Raw genomic sequence first — 14,595 nt, 5'->3', positions numbered from 1 at the left:
TTGCATTAAGTATGGTGCGTAATGTAATCAACACAAATATCCTTAGACAAAGCATCGATGTTTTATCCCTAGTGGCAACAGCACATCCACAACCTTAGAACTTCCTGTCACTGTCCTGCATTTAATGGAGGCATGAACCCACTATCGAGCATAAATACTCCCTCTTGAAGTCACAAGTATCAACTTGGCCGAGCCTCTACGAGCAACGGAGAGCATGCAAGAACATAAACAACATATATGATAGATTGATAATCAACTTGACATAGTATTCAATATTCATCGGATCCCAACAAACACAACATGTAGGATTACGAATAGATGATCTTGATCATGATAGGCAGCTCACAAGATCTAACATGATAGCACAACGAGGAGAAGACGACCATCTAGCTACTCCTATGGACCCATAGTCCAGGGGTGAACTACTCACACATCGATCCGGGGGCAATCATGGCGATGAAGAGACCTCCGGGAGATGATTCCCCTCTCCGGCAGGGTGCCGGAGGCCCTAGTGTGGCGTCGCCTCGTGGCCCCACTTCGTATCTCCCTCGGTCTTCTGGAAGCTTCGTGGAAAAATAAGACCCTGGGCGTTGATTTCGTCCAATTCCGAGAATATTTCCTTACTAGGATTTCGAAACCAAAAATAGCAGTAAAACAAAGAATCGGCTCTTTCGGCATCTCGTCAATAGGTTAGTGCTGGAAAATGCATAATAATGACATATAATGTGTATAAAACATGTGAGTATCATCATAAAAGTAGCATGGAACATAAGAAATTATAGATACGTTTGGGACGTATCAATCCTCTTTGGATAACTTGATGTACTTGGACATTACCGGCTTTAAGTATGCCGGTACCTCCATTCCGGCATGACTATGCTGGTACTCCGGCTTCCCCAAGCCGATTGACCTTCAATCCGGTCAACACCACTTTTAATAATAAACAAGGTTATCTGGCTTATCCGTGTAGGTCGGTAGTTAGGCACTTAACTTGTCCATTTGGCCAAACTCTTGACCTACCGGGGGTCATCCCCCGACATTAGTCCCTGAAACTAGTGTGGTCTTGTAGTGCTAGTTGAAGGGCCGCAGCAGGTTCCCTACCAACACTATATCAACGTACCGGGTTAGTTATCCTTGTTTCACTTTATGCCCAAGCCATTAGGAAACACCCTTGCCAAAAGCCAACATATCTGGCATACTTTTATGCCAGTGCCACAATTCTTATGTGAAACACCTATTTCGAACCTCATCCAGCTTACTCCGCGCCACACACGTGAAAGTTACGCGAGCATATCTTGGAACTCACATATGTCAGAGACATGCGTCATCGTAGCCGACGCGTCTGCTGCTCGACCGGTCGCATCGCCGCAGGCACTTGAGTAGTAATTCTTTTGTTAACCATGCACATTTAGTACGGGGGTTGAAATCCGTGTGACCCATCATGTGGCTCCACTAATCGAGCCGCTGGGCTGGGGCAGACGCATTTTTGTCCGCACAGACGCAAACGGTTACTTTGCGTCCATTTCTTCCAGGCCGCTAGAGATGCCCTAAGGATCGCAAAAATATGCGTAGAAGTGATGGTGTGGTCTCTTACCGGACAACCTTCGTGTCGGCCCGCCACGCCCCTGGGGGATGAGACGAGCTCCAGGGCCGATGCCCCCTTCATATCCTCAACGTTGGTCACATCCGTACCGTCCTTGCTCCACCCGCCGGACGGTCGGGCTCGCTGGCTGCCATGGTTGCCGTAGCGTGTTCCCGCCCGCACAAAACAACCATTTGCTCTGCTCCTAGTGGAAGGGTTGGTCCGCTGGCAGAACCTTGCTTCAAATTTGTGCCTTCTCGCGTTGCGAGACCTCTCCGAGCAGATGAGCATGCGTTGCAACATTGGGTATGTAGCCCGCTGGCCCCCAGTGCGGAGTTGTGTGCGCTCAGTCGCGTTCCTACCGTGAGTATAGGAGCGTAGAATGGACATAGAACGTGAGGAAACATGTAGGGATCGTCCCAATAGGATTTACAAAAGTCTTTCTATGGGATATTTGATTAGAGGCTAACTAAATGCTGAATGGTAGTCATTTTTCCATAATTCAGGGTGGGCCATGGCCCACCTAGCCCACCCTTTAAGTCTGCCCATGATCTCCAAGGTGAACATGAGTTTATTCTTGCTAAATTCATAGGTCGCCCTTGTGAAGGAGTATATATTTAGGAGTAGAGCAGCTAGCCCAGCGACTATAAATTTCCCAAGCCCAATTTTAGCTCAAGACTTCGTTAGCTTTATCTTTCGGCACTTTTTTCGCCAACTTCTCAAGATCAGCTGAGAACTTTTGAAGCAAGGCAACAACAAAGTGTTTGTCATTTATGTCCTTCATCTCCTTCAACAAAGCTTCAACGAGCTATCGAGTCTCTTCAATATCTGATACTACCATCATAACTAGTTCTTTCTTCTTAGCCAGATCCACCTCAACATTCTTGGGTTTCAGACCACTTATCGGGTGACATTTTGGTAGTGAAAATTGCACGTACACATCACCAAAAGTGGCAGACGGACCATGAAATGAACTGGACGGTGGGCACACTCCAGAAAAATTGCACTTTCCCATGCGCCATTTAAAATTGACCAAATGGGTAATGCAAATAGTCAATAAAGTGTCATAACATTATAATTGAATAAATATGTTCTAAATTTACAAGATATTTTATACAAAAATTGCATACTTCTACTAAACTTACTGTTATCATATTATAGTCTTACAGTTTTAGATTACTTAGATTCCTTAATTAACCACATAAAATTATTTTCGGATATTAGTTCTCTCTTGTACTATTGTAATGTATATAATGCATAGTTTTCTTGTGCTAATTCACATCTATGTTGCAATAAAGTTTTCCTTCAGCAATTTTTCACCTACTGTTAAAATTATATGGTGTATTTATATACGTATGTATGTGTGTTCATATATATATTAATATCCATAAATATTATGATAGAGATCTATCTATAAATCATACAATCAAATAAATATCTTAGTTGTGGTTCTGATTTATTATTAGGTACCTATACTCATAGAAATTTATAACCATTGAAAATTTTGTCTTGCAAAAGTTAGATTCCGTTGTTAGTTGACAACATGTGCTTTCTCTGCACATGGTATTGGAATTCTATATAGGACTAGATGGACCTAGCGCGCTTTGCTGCGCCATTCTCTGTTGTTGTCGTTTAATTTTCTTGTACGCATTTGGTGGAGTTGTAGCTGCGCATGACGCTGAAGAATTTGAACACTTCACCAAATTGGTACAAACCTGAATAGTGAAGAGTATCCTATTCAGAAGTGCAGATTTCTCTTTTTTTTTCTGCAGAGAGCAAATGATCATGCTTATTAACCAAAGTCCGCAACAGTGTAGTAAAGAAATTGTGACCAAAGAAAAGATTGCAAATGATGTTAACAGATTATATATAAGACTTCTGGACACAAAGTCATCTTCATGTATATTCTGTTTGTATGTAGTGCAAATAACTTCTCGTACTATAATTGATATTATTGGGGAAAAATGTGGCTCTTACACAGTGTTGAAGTCCATATTTGTGAGAAAAATAAAGCAGGATGGATAATTTTATCTAGTAACACAAATGAAGTCCATATCAGTTCTACCTATAGAGCATTTGTCCAGCAATCACTCCGTCTCTTCTCTAGGGTATATCATCTTCCACAACCAAACCTTAGTGGATGCAAAAAAAATATTTAGTATTGATCAAGAAATTACACCGGATTGTTCAAATGATAAATGATGACTTCTTCTTTTTTAGAATAAGCATAAGTTGAAAGAACAATACTAAAATGGATAATGCAAAAGGTGCTAGCTCCAGGCAGATATGCCACTACATGATACCCTACAACAAAATTGTTGTAGAAACCTATCAGCTGCATGCACTCTAGATTATCCAAACAACTGAAGTAACCAATATACTGTATTTGCACTCAATACATGATTTTTAACTACCATGGTTGATCTAGAACTATGAGTAGAAGCCACCTCATGCAGGCCATACTTGATAATATAAAGGAAGTATGTCAATAAAAAAATATCAGAGCATCTCCAGTCGCGTCCCCCAAACTGTCCCCCAAAGCGATTTGGGGCGCGCCGGACAAAAAAAGCGTTACAGCCGCGTCCCCCAAAGCCCTTTTTCGTCCGGCGCGCCCCCATTCGGTGTCCGGCGCCCGAGCCCGTCCCCGTCCCACAGGGGACGCACCGGGGACGCCGGACACAACGAAAAGCGAGGCGGGGAGTGGCGGGGCCGACCCGTCAGCGGCACAATTAATTTAAACCTAACCGTCGCCTACCTCGCGACGGAAGTTATTGGCGCGCAGCGACGGTGCAGTTCCGCAGAGGGCGCAGCGACGCGTCCCGTCGCGCCTAGCTCTGCGTGCCGGCGTTAATGAGCGCCACCGCTCCTCCGCCTCCCTCCGGCCTATAAAAAGGGGCGCCTCTCATCGTCCCTCTCACACACAAACCCTAGCGCCTCTCTCCCAAACCCTAGCCGCCACCATCTCTCAACAAGACTCGACGCTATGTCTGGTAGAGGCGGAGGCGGACCTCGCGGCCGCGGCCGTGGTCGTGGTCGTGGCCGCGGCGCAGCTGAACGCTCGCCGTCGCCTTCCACGCCGCCGCCTTCATCATCGTCGGAGATGGACGTGGAGCCGGACGTCCTGTTCGAGTTCGTCCACGTCCTCAAGGGCGACCCGCGCGGCATCCGGAGGCTGCCGGACTCCTTCGCCGAGTACGTCGGCGGCGTACGCCCGCGCACGATGCATCCGCGGGAGCATTCGTGCGGCTACCGCCGGTGGATCGTCAAGGCGATCTACGACGCGCGCGGCAAGATGTACTTCAACATCGGCGGGGAGAAGTTCGCGCGCCACCACAGCCTCCAAGCCGGCTTCATCCTCGTGTTCTCCTACTTCGGCAACAGGGACATGAGCGTCAAGGTCTTCGACGAGAGGCGCTGCCTCCGGGACTACCACATCGACAGGGACGACGACAGCACCGACGAGGAGGACGACTGAATGAGTGTTGTTTCTTCGCAGCGAATACGTGCACGGAGGTTTCTGCCTGTTCGCCTCATCGGTAGAACCAACAAGGGCACCATCCTCCCGCTGGATTTTCCGAGTTTAGGTGATCTGGTGTGCCCTCGAGTGTTCTTTCTTAGCAGCGAACACACGAAACCTTCGATGCACGGCCTAGTTAGGTTTAGTTTCTTTGCAATATTTTATATTTGTGTCCACCATGGTTCAAACTATGTATTAGTTTGTGGAAAACCATGTTCCAAACTGTGTTTTCGTGTAAACCACGTTCCAAATTATGTATTAGTTTGTGGAAATTGAAATAAAAATGCTAGAAAAATTATTTTAAATGTTTGGGGGCGGCGTTTGGGGGACGCGGCTGGGGAGCGACGTCCCCCAAACGCGGCACGAACGAAACACGTCCCCCAAACGCTCGATCCGGCGCGGTTTGGGGGACGCGGCTGGAGATGCTCTCAGAGACTTCTTAATAAAATAGAGAAAAGTAGATGGTAAATTAATCTGCCAGAAAATTAGGATAGTAAGTCTTGCAGATCATATTTTGTGTCTATATGATTCAGATGTGCATAGCTATATTGAAAATTGTTGGTGGACTAATTTGACCTAAGTGGTACATAAAGTACACGGAAAGCAAAAAAAAAGGATTTGGGGGAGATTAAGTACAAAACAGAAACAAGATAAAAGAGGAAGTCTAAGGAAAAAACAGACATATAGATGTTGATTTCCCTATCTGCTTATGTAATCATTTGCTTTGGTGTGAGCGAAGATAGTACAAACATATGAACCGACTCCAAAAAGGCTAAATCTTTTACTGCATTTTCAATAGCACTTCCTATCTATAGGCTCTTGGACATTTGGAACTTGGAACTGGAAATTTAAGTTTGATAACCTTCTTGGATATAAAGTTGACGAAAAGGCCCCATTCTTATAGGCTCATTCAAGCTCCTGCAGGTGAGTGGCGTATGTGATGTGATGCTTCCCTAAGAGAAGATGATCAATTGAGCCAGAGCGGAGTAACTCCAACTTGACAACGGCGAGTGCCACCTGCTCTCCAACAATCACACCCTGCACTGCATTGCATCTCCAACAATCACACCCTGCACTGCATAGCATATATACGTCTCTCTGGCGAGGAGCTATCCAGGAAGAAGAGACCTCTCACGGGTTGCTGCTTAACGGCCTGCCGGCATGTCCGGTCAAAGTCTTGCTCTTGTTCGCCGCCACCGTCGCCAGCACCGTCGGTCGGCGTCTGGGAGGGTGAAGAAAACAATAGGGAGATTATTCGAGCACGACATGTGTAGGCTATGGCTGACAGCTGATCACTCAGAAATGTGGTTTTCCAGTTTCAGAATATTTCCAGCGGCAACAGGGCAGACACAAATCTCTCTGTATTTTTCAGCCACCTGCTGGTGTATAACTCTTCAGCGCCACCAAAGCAGAGACAAATCTTTCTAGTAATTTTTTCATCACATGCTTGGTATATATGCGCCACCAAAGGATTGATAAATATATCGGTCAAATATTAACAAGAACACACGCTGATCTTGGGCATGATCCAAACACGCAAGAGTATTTATTCGTGAACAATATTGGCTCACAGTCTGTCATCTTCCTCCTACATGATGCTATTGCTGCCGCTACATACTAATCAAACCAATAATCTGTACCACAAGCTTGGCGGGCCCTGTGTTCGTAGCACACTCAACAAGTGCTATTCAGAACCGATTAACTAAAAAGTTCACAATGTTCCCATCTTGGGAATTCACATCAGCACGGCAATAGATTGTTTTGCTTAACAACTTATGCAGTCCAAGGAACTCTGGCAACAAATGAAACTGGGCAAGAAAACGGCTATTCAATTCGATCATCAGGGTAAGTATTCTTTCTGAAACGATCTTTAGGATCTTCACTTCCTGACAGGCAATCAAACGCTTGCGTCCATCTTATATTAGTAAAGGCATAGGTCAGGGGGCTGCCCTGACCCCTGTGTTGGCAGCTCTCAAAACAAAACAAAAATATAATCCATCATGGCTTTTTAGTTGCGACTAAAGCAAAGATCCGCACTCCAAATAGCTGATGTAAACTGAAAGTATCACACTACATTCAGAATGCGCAACTAAGTTCCACACAGATCCTACCACTGTGAAAGGGGGAAAATAATCGATAGTACAGTACATGTTTTCACCAAAGCAATAAAATAACAATACCTTGATCTGGGAGAGCATCGCTTCATAAAACAATTTGACAAATTAACATCACATTCCATGTTCAGAAGCAACACGGCCCCATACTTTCTCATCGCGCACATCAGAGTAAATTGGTTTCCACAGAACAAACAGTATGAATATTATGTTTAAATGCCACGAGATCGCATATGGTACAGTTCAAGCAGGTCGGCTAGTCGTCAATAAAACAGTAACTGTCACCGTACCTTACATTGAAGCCCACCGGCGAGCAACCGGCAGACATGAAACGAACTACAGAACGTCTGAGGACGCCCGACGCCTGCTGCTTACCACGGTGCCGATGCCACCCTTGTGGCCGCCGAAGCCAATAGTCGCCGGGCTGACTTACACCGATTCAGCCCGCCGAGTCCAACCACCGAGGCCGCCCGCCGCGCACAACGCCTGAATCCCCTGAAATCAATTGTTTACATCGCTCGCCGTAGTCCGCCCGCGGCAAACCATGCACGAATCGTCAAAATCCACGGCTGCCCGCCGCTCGCCGTGGACCCCCTGGCCGCGGCGGGGGGCGACTGGCTGGGCGACGGAGATGGAGGAGGCGCGGGATCAGCCACTTACGGCTAGAGGAGATGGGAGGAGAACGACGGCGGTTAGGGAGAGGCGAATTTGGATGACTCTGCCCCGAGCACAGCAACAAACGCGTTTATAGAAAGAAAAAACAAAAAGTATCAGAGACTGACAGGTAGGGACAAAAGCGGTTCTCACCGTGGAGCAACCACAGCGCGCGGCAACCCTGGGAGCTTAGAGCTCTTTAGAGATGTCTTGGAAAATAAACATCAACATGGCTTGAGGATGCACATACAATTCCAAGTGATTTTTTAGCATGTCGACAACAAATTAAGTGACAATTCTTGAAAAGCAAATACACAATCAACTTAACCAATTAGAGAATCTCCTCTACAAGAAAATTGGTGTCCAATGTGGGTCAACAATTGCGATATTCTTGGAAATGTCCATGGCGATGATCTCACTCAAGACTTCATTAGAGGTCATTCTTCGGTAATCTCAGTTTTGCCGAAAGGAGTTCAACCTTTGTTCCTCATAAGACAAGAGAGTGTTATAGAACTTTCTCTTGATCCACTTGTCGATGGCGTGTGAGGCACCAATGTATTGCATGCATGGGTAGGGCGGTGAGACGTCGGTACATGTCCTCAATTGACTCTCCTTCATTCATCACGAAGCCATAGGCGACGGTGTTGACCTCATCAAATTTAGAATCTTGAATGCTTGCATTGCCAACAAAGATAAAGCATCGAGCTTGTCCCAAGCTTCCTATGCGGTCTTGCACATGCGGATGTGAGATTGGTCCTTGGGAGTGTCCGCCAAGTGTATCATGTGGAGAGCGATGTCATAGGGAAAATATGGGTCATCATTCGTAGGGAGAATGTGGGTCATGAAATTGTGGGTCATGAGTGTCCGCCAAGTGTATCATGAACCATAGGGAAACATTGTTAAAATGTATTCCTACACACATATACAGTAAAATTTTGTTCGCGTGTTTTTACCAAACACATAAAATTGTAGAGATAGAGTATGCTCTTGCACCGGTCACTATGCATCGGACTACTAGGCTTGAGGAGGTGCATTTTCTATCTACGCGGATGCAAGTATATATATATATTTGCGTCGAGTCACCGGAGATAACCTGAGGATCGCAGAAATACGCGTACAAGGGATGGTGCGGTCTCCTACCGGACAACCTTCGTGTCAGCCCGCCGCGCCCCTGTGGTGTGAGGGCATCTCCAACCCGGCGACCCAAACGGACGCGCTGGGCCGTCCGTTTTGAGCCGTTTGGGTGGCCGCGCGGACACCCGGACAGCGTCCCGCGTCCGCGTGTCCGTTTGGGTCGCACGCTGCGCCCAACGCGCGGACGCAGCGCATATTCGAAGAAATAGAAAAACAAAATTGAAAATGCAAATTTAAATGAAATTTGATTAAGCATATGCCTTATTTTGGGCAATTTTGTACATAGCCCTATTTTGGGCAAATAACTAACAAAAGAAGCCCTCTATATGGGCTTTAAAATTTAAACTAAAAAACCCTATGCTAGGGTTTGGTCGACGACGCGGTGGCCGCCGGTGCGCCGCCTAGCCCCTATGGGTGTCGTCGGCCTCGGCGTCGGCGTCGACGACGTCCCCGGGCGGCGAGGCACTGTTGTGGCTCGAGCGCGCCGGGGACTCCGGCCACGGAGACCACAGGGCCTCCTCCCAGGCGGAGTGGGGGTCCGGAGCCACCCGAGGAAGCGGCGGCGCACGGAGCAGCGCCTCCTCCCTGAGGCGCTGCTACCTCTCCTGCCAGGCGTGGCGCCTGGCCTTCTGGCGCCGCTCCTCCTCCGTGCGGCGCCTGGCCTCCTGCCGCCACTGCTCCTCGCGCCACTCCACCTCCGCGCGGCGCCTGGCCTCCTCCCGCCGCGTCGCTTCCTCCTCCTCCCGTCGCGCCTGGCGGGCCTGTGCGTACAGCTCCCAGGCCTCGGCTTCCTCCACCGCCTGCCGGGCCGCTTCCTCCATCTCGGAGGTGCGAATGGCCGCATGGAGGTGCGGCCATTTCGCGTCCTCCTCCGCCGCCGAGATGAGCAGCGCGGCGCGGAGGTCGGGGTCCTTCTCCGAGGACTCGGGCTTCGGCTCGAGCAGCAGCGGAGGCGGTTGCGGCAATGCTGCGCCGCCGCGGGCAGCCTCTCCGATGTGGAGGCCGCCTCGATTTCCTCCGGATGGCCGCAGCGCCGGCGGAGGACGGTGGCTGCTGCTCGCCTCCTCGTCGTTGGCTCCGGGAGCGAACCGTCGTTTCGGGGCCATGGCGGCGGTTTCGCTCGGGGAGTGGAGTGGGGACTAGAGTGGAGGGACAGATCCCCTCCAGTCCACATTTAATAGCCTCCCCGGTCACCGACAGGTGGGCCCAAGGGAGATGAGGCGACAATCTCCCGGACGCGACCGGACGCCGCGTGCCATCCGCGGCCACGCAAACCTAGCCCAGATTTGGGCCGGGTTTGCGTCGTCCCGGACGCCGCGGCCATCCGCATTTGCGGTGCGTCCCCGCGTTGGGCCGCTTTTTTGTCCGGCTCGACCCATCCGGATGCGCAGGCGCAGGATGGGTCGCCCCGTTGGAGATACCCTGAGACAAGCTCGAGGTCCAACGCCCCCTTCACATCCTCAAGGTCGGTCACGGCCCTACCGCCCTTGCTCCGTCCGCCGAAGGTCGTGCTCGCTGGCTGCCGCAGCTTGTTTCCGCCCGCACAAAACATCCATCGCTGCACGCTGGCCAACCTATGCGTCCACTTCAATGGCTCGTGTCCAACAGGCTAGATTCCGGCGAGTCCCATGGTGGAACTGCATTGACACAGCCACACATGCTAAGAGCATCTCCAGTCGCGTCTCTCAAACCGTCCTCCAAATCGCGTCGGATTGAGCGTTTGGGGGATGTGTTTTGTTCGTGCCGTATATGGGGAACGTTGCTTCCCGGTCGCGTCCTCCAACCGCCCTCCCCAAATAAATATTGGTGAATGAAAATAAAGGTTTTCATTCAAATTTGATTATATATTACAAAGTTTCAATGAAAATGGCTAGATTTCATCTAAACCTAGCCTACTGACCGCTCGGCGGTGCGTTTGACGGCCCCGCTCGTCGTCGCCTTCCCTCCGCTGCAGCTCTTGCTGCGCGCGCCGCCTCTCCGTGCGTAGGGCGGTGGCCAGACGCCGCTGCTCCAGCAGCGCGTCGACGTCCGCCCTCCTCTGTTGCGCCGCTTGGAGGGAGAGTGATACGTCTCAAACGTATCTATAATTTCTTATGTTCCATGCTACTTTTATGATGATACTCACATGTTTTATACACACTTTACATCATTTATATTCATTTTCCGGCACTAACCTATTGACGAGATGCCGAAGAGCCAGTTGCTGTTTTCTGCTGTTTTTGGTTTCAGAAATCCTACAAAGGAAATATTCTCGGAATTGGACGAAATCAACGCCCAGGGTCTTATTTTTCCACGAAGCTTCCAGAAGACCGAAGGGGATACGAAGTGGGGCCACGAGGGCCCATACCCATAGGCCGGCGCGGCCAGGGAGGGGCCCGCGCCGCCCTATGGTGTGGGCCCCTCGTCAGCCCTCCGACTCTGCCCTTCCGCCTATTTATAGCCTTCGTCGCGAAAACCCCAGTACCGAGAGTCACGATACGGAAAACCTTCCAGAGACGCCGCCGCCGCCAATCCCATCTCGGGGGATTCAGGAGATCGCCTCCGGCACCCTTCCGGAGAGGGGAATCATCTCCCGGAGGACTCTTCATCACCATGATCGCCTCCGGATTGATGTGTGAGTAGTTCACCCCTGGACTATGGGTCCATAGCAGTAGCTAGATGGTTATCTTCTCCTCATTGTGCTATCATGTTAGATCTTGTGAGCTGTCTATCATGATCAAGATCATCTATTTGTAATGCTACATGTTGTGTTTGTTGGGATCCGATGAATATGAAATAATATGTCAAGTTGATTATCAATCTATCATATATGTGTTGTTTATGTTCTTGCATGCTCTCCGTTGCTAGTAGAGGCTCTGGCCAAGTTGATACTTGTAACTCCAAGAGGGAGTATTTATGCTCGATAGTGGGTTCATGCCTCCATTGAATGCGGGACGGTGATGAAAGTTCTAAGGTTGTGGATGTGCTGTTGCCACTAGGGATAAAACATCAATGCTTTGTCTAAGGATATTTGTGTTGATTACATTACGCACCATACTTAATGCAATTGCCTGTTGTTTGCAACTTAATACTGGAAGGGGTGCGGATGCTAACCCGAAAGTGGTCTTTTTAGGCATAGATGCATGCTGGATAGCGGTCTATGTACTTTGTCGTAATGCCCTGATTAAATCTCATAGTAGTCATCGTGATATGTATGTGCATTGTTATGCCCTCTTTATTTGTCAATTGCCCAACCGTAATTTGTTCACCCAACATGCTATTTATCTTATGGGAGAGACACCACTAGTGAACTGTGGACCCCGGTCCATTCTTTTACATCTGAAATACAATCTACTGCAAACTCTGTTCTTTACTGTTCTTCGCAAACAAACATCATTTTTCACACCATACGTTTAATCTTTTGTTTACAGCGAGCCGGTGAGATTGACAACCTCACTGTTACGTTGGGACAAAGTATTGTGATTGTGTTGTGCAGGTTCCACGTTGGCGTCGGAATCCCTGGTGTTGCGCCGCACTACACTCCGTCACCAACAACCTTCGCGTGTTCCTTGACTCCTACTGGTTCGATAACCTTGGTTTCACACTGAGGGAAAACTCGCTGCTGTACGCATCACACCTTCCTCTTGGGGTTCCCAACGGACGTGTGTCAACTGCACGTCAGCAAGGATTTTTCTGGCGCCGTTGCCGGGGAGATCAAGACACGCTGCAAGGGGAGTCTCCCACATCCAATCTCTTTACTTTGTTTTTGTCTTGCTTTACTTTATTTTATTTACTGCTTTATTTGTTCTATATATCAAAAATACAAAAAAAATTAGTTACTTGCATTTACTTTATTTCGTTTCTTGTTTGCGTTATCTATATTAAAAACACAAAAAAATTAGTTACTTGCATTTACTTTATTTACCTTTTGTTTATTTCATCATGTTTCCTCCTAAATACACTCTGAAAGATATACCGGTAGGACAAGGGTCTATCATTGGAAGGAATAATATAGAAGCATTTTTCACCCATGTTAGTATGGATGAAGATTTTGAAGATACACCCTTGGTAAAAGTTGCTCCTACTTATGAAAGTGCTACTGCCTGTTTAATACACATGTTGGAAACTAGATTTGTTAATCTCAATCCTATAATCCAACATATGTTTCTTACACTCTCTGATATGGAAAGGGGAGAAAAGAGAGATTTTGTTTTAAAGGTCCTTCTTAGAGAATTTGGTGATATAGCTAAAGAAGCTAGAAAAGTTTTTATTAAGCATAAGAGGCTTGGCTTTTATACCGACTTTGCAAAAACACTTGAAAAGATGGACATGGATAGAATAAAGTACACTAATAATGTTAATGATGGTGGGGAGATTAAAGTACCGATACCTAGTAAGCTCCTGGGAATGCATGAAGCTCTAGAAAATAACTATGCTTGGCTTGTTCCTAAATTTTTTTTTGATGAGGATAGTAAGCCTAGGAGCAACGAAAGAGGAGTTACTTACATAGATAAGATACAATGCATAGTTTAGAAAACTCCAAACCCCTCTGTTGATGCTTCATCTCTTGATAATACTTGATTCACACTTTCTGCGCCTAGTTGAAAGGCGTTAAAGAAAAGCGCTTATGAGAGACAACCCATTATTTTACTTCTGCACTTTTGTTTTATATTTGAGTCTTGGAAGTTTTTACTACTGTAGCAACCTCTCCTTATCTTTACTTTATTGCATTGTTGTGCCAAGTAAAGTCTTTGATAGTAATGTTGATACTAGATTTGGATTACTGCGCAGAAACAGATTTCTTGCTGTCACGAAATTTAGCAGCCCCGTCTGTAGGTAACTCAGAAAATTCTGCCAATTTACGTGCGTGATCCTCAGATATGTACGAAACTTTCATTCAATTTGAGCTTTTTCATCTGAGCAAGTTAAGTGCCCCAGAAAAATTCGTCTTTACGGACTGTTCTGTTTTGACAGATTCTGCCTTTTATTTCGCATTGCCTGTTTTGCTATGTTTGATGGATTTCTTTGTTCCATTAACTTTCAGTAGCTTTGTGCAATGTCCAGAAGTGTTAAGAATGATTATGTCACCTCTGAATATATGAATTTTCAATTATGCACTAACCCTCTAATGAGTTTGTTTTGAGTTTGGTGTGAAGGAAGTTTTCAAGGGTTAAGAGAGGAGGATGATACAATATGATCAAGAAGAGTGAAAAGTCTAAGCTTGGGGATGCCCCCGTGGTTCATCCCTGCATATTTCAAGAAGACTCAAGCATCTAAGCTTGGGGATGCCCAAGGCATCCCCTTCTTCATCGACAACTTATCAGGTCACCTCTAGTGAAACTATATTTTTATTCAGTCACATCTTATTGAAGGAGATATGCCCTAGAGGCAATAATAAAGTGGTTATTATTTATATCTTTATGTTTATGATAAATGTTTATATATCATGCTATAATTGTATTAACCGAAACATTAGTACATGTGTGATATGTAGACAACAAAGAAGTCCCTAGTATGCCTCTTAAACTAGCTTGTTGATTAATGGATGATTAGTTTCATAATCATGAACATTGGATGTTATTAATAACAAGGTTATATCATTATATGAATGATGT

Source organism: Lolium rigidum, chromosome 4 (assembly GCF_022539505.1).
Source record: "Lolium rigidum isolate FL_2022 chromosome 4, APGP_CSIRO_Lrig_0.1, whole genome shotgun sequence".
NCBI lineage: Eukaryota > Viridiplantae > Streptophyta > Magnoliopsida > Poales > Poaceae > Lolium > Lolium rigidum.
This window is presented reverse-complemented; position numbering follows the sequence as displayed.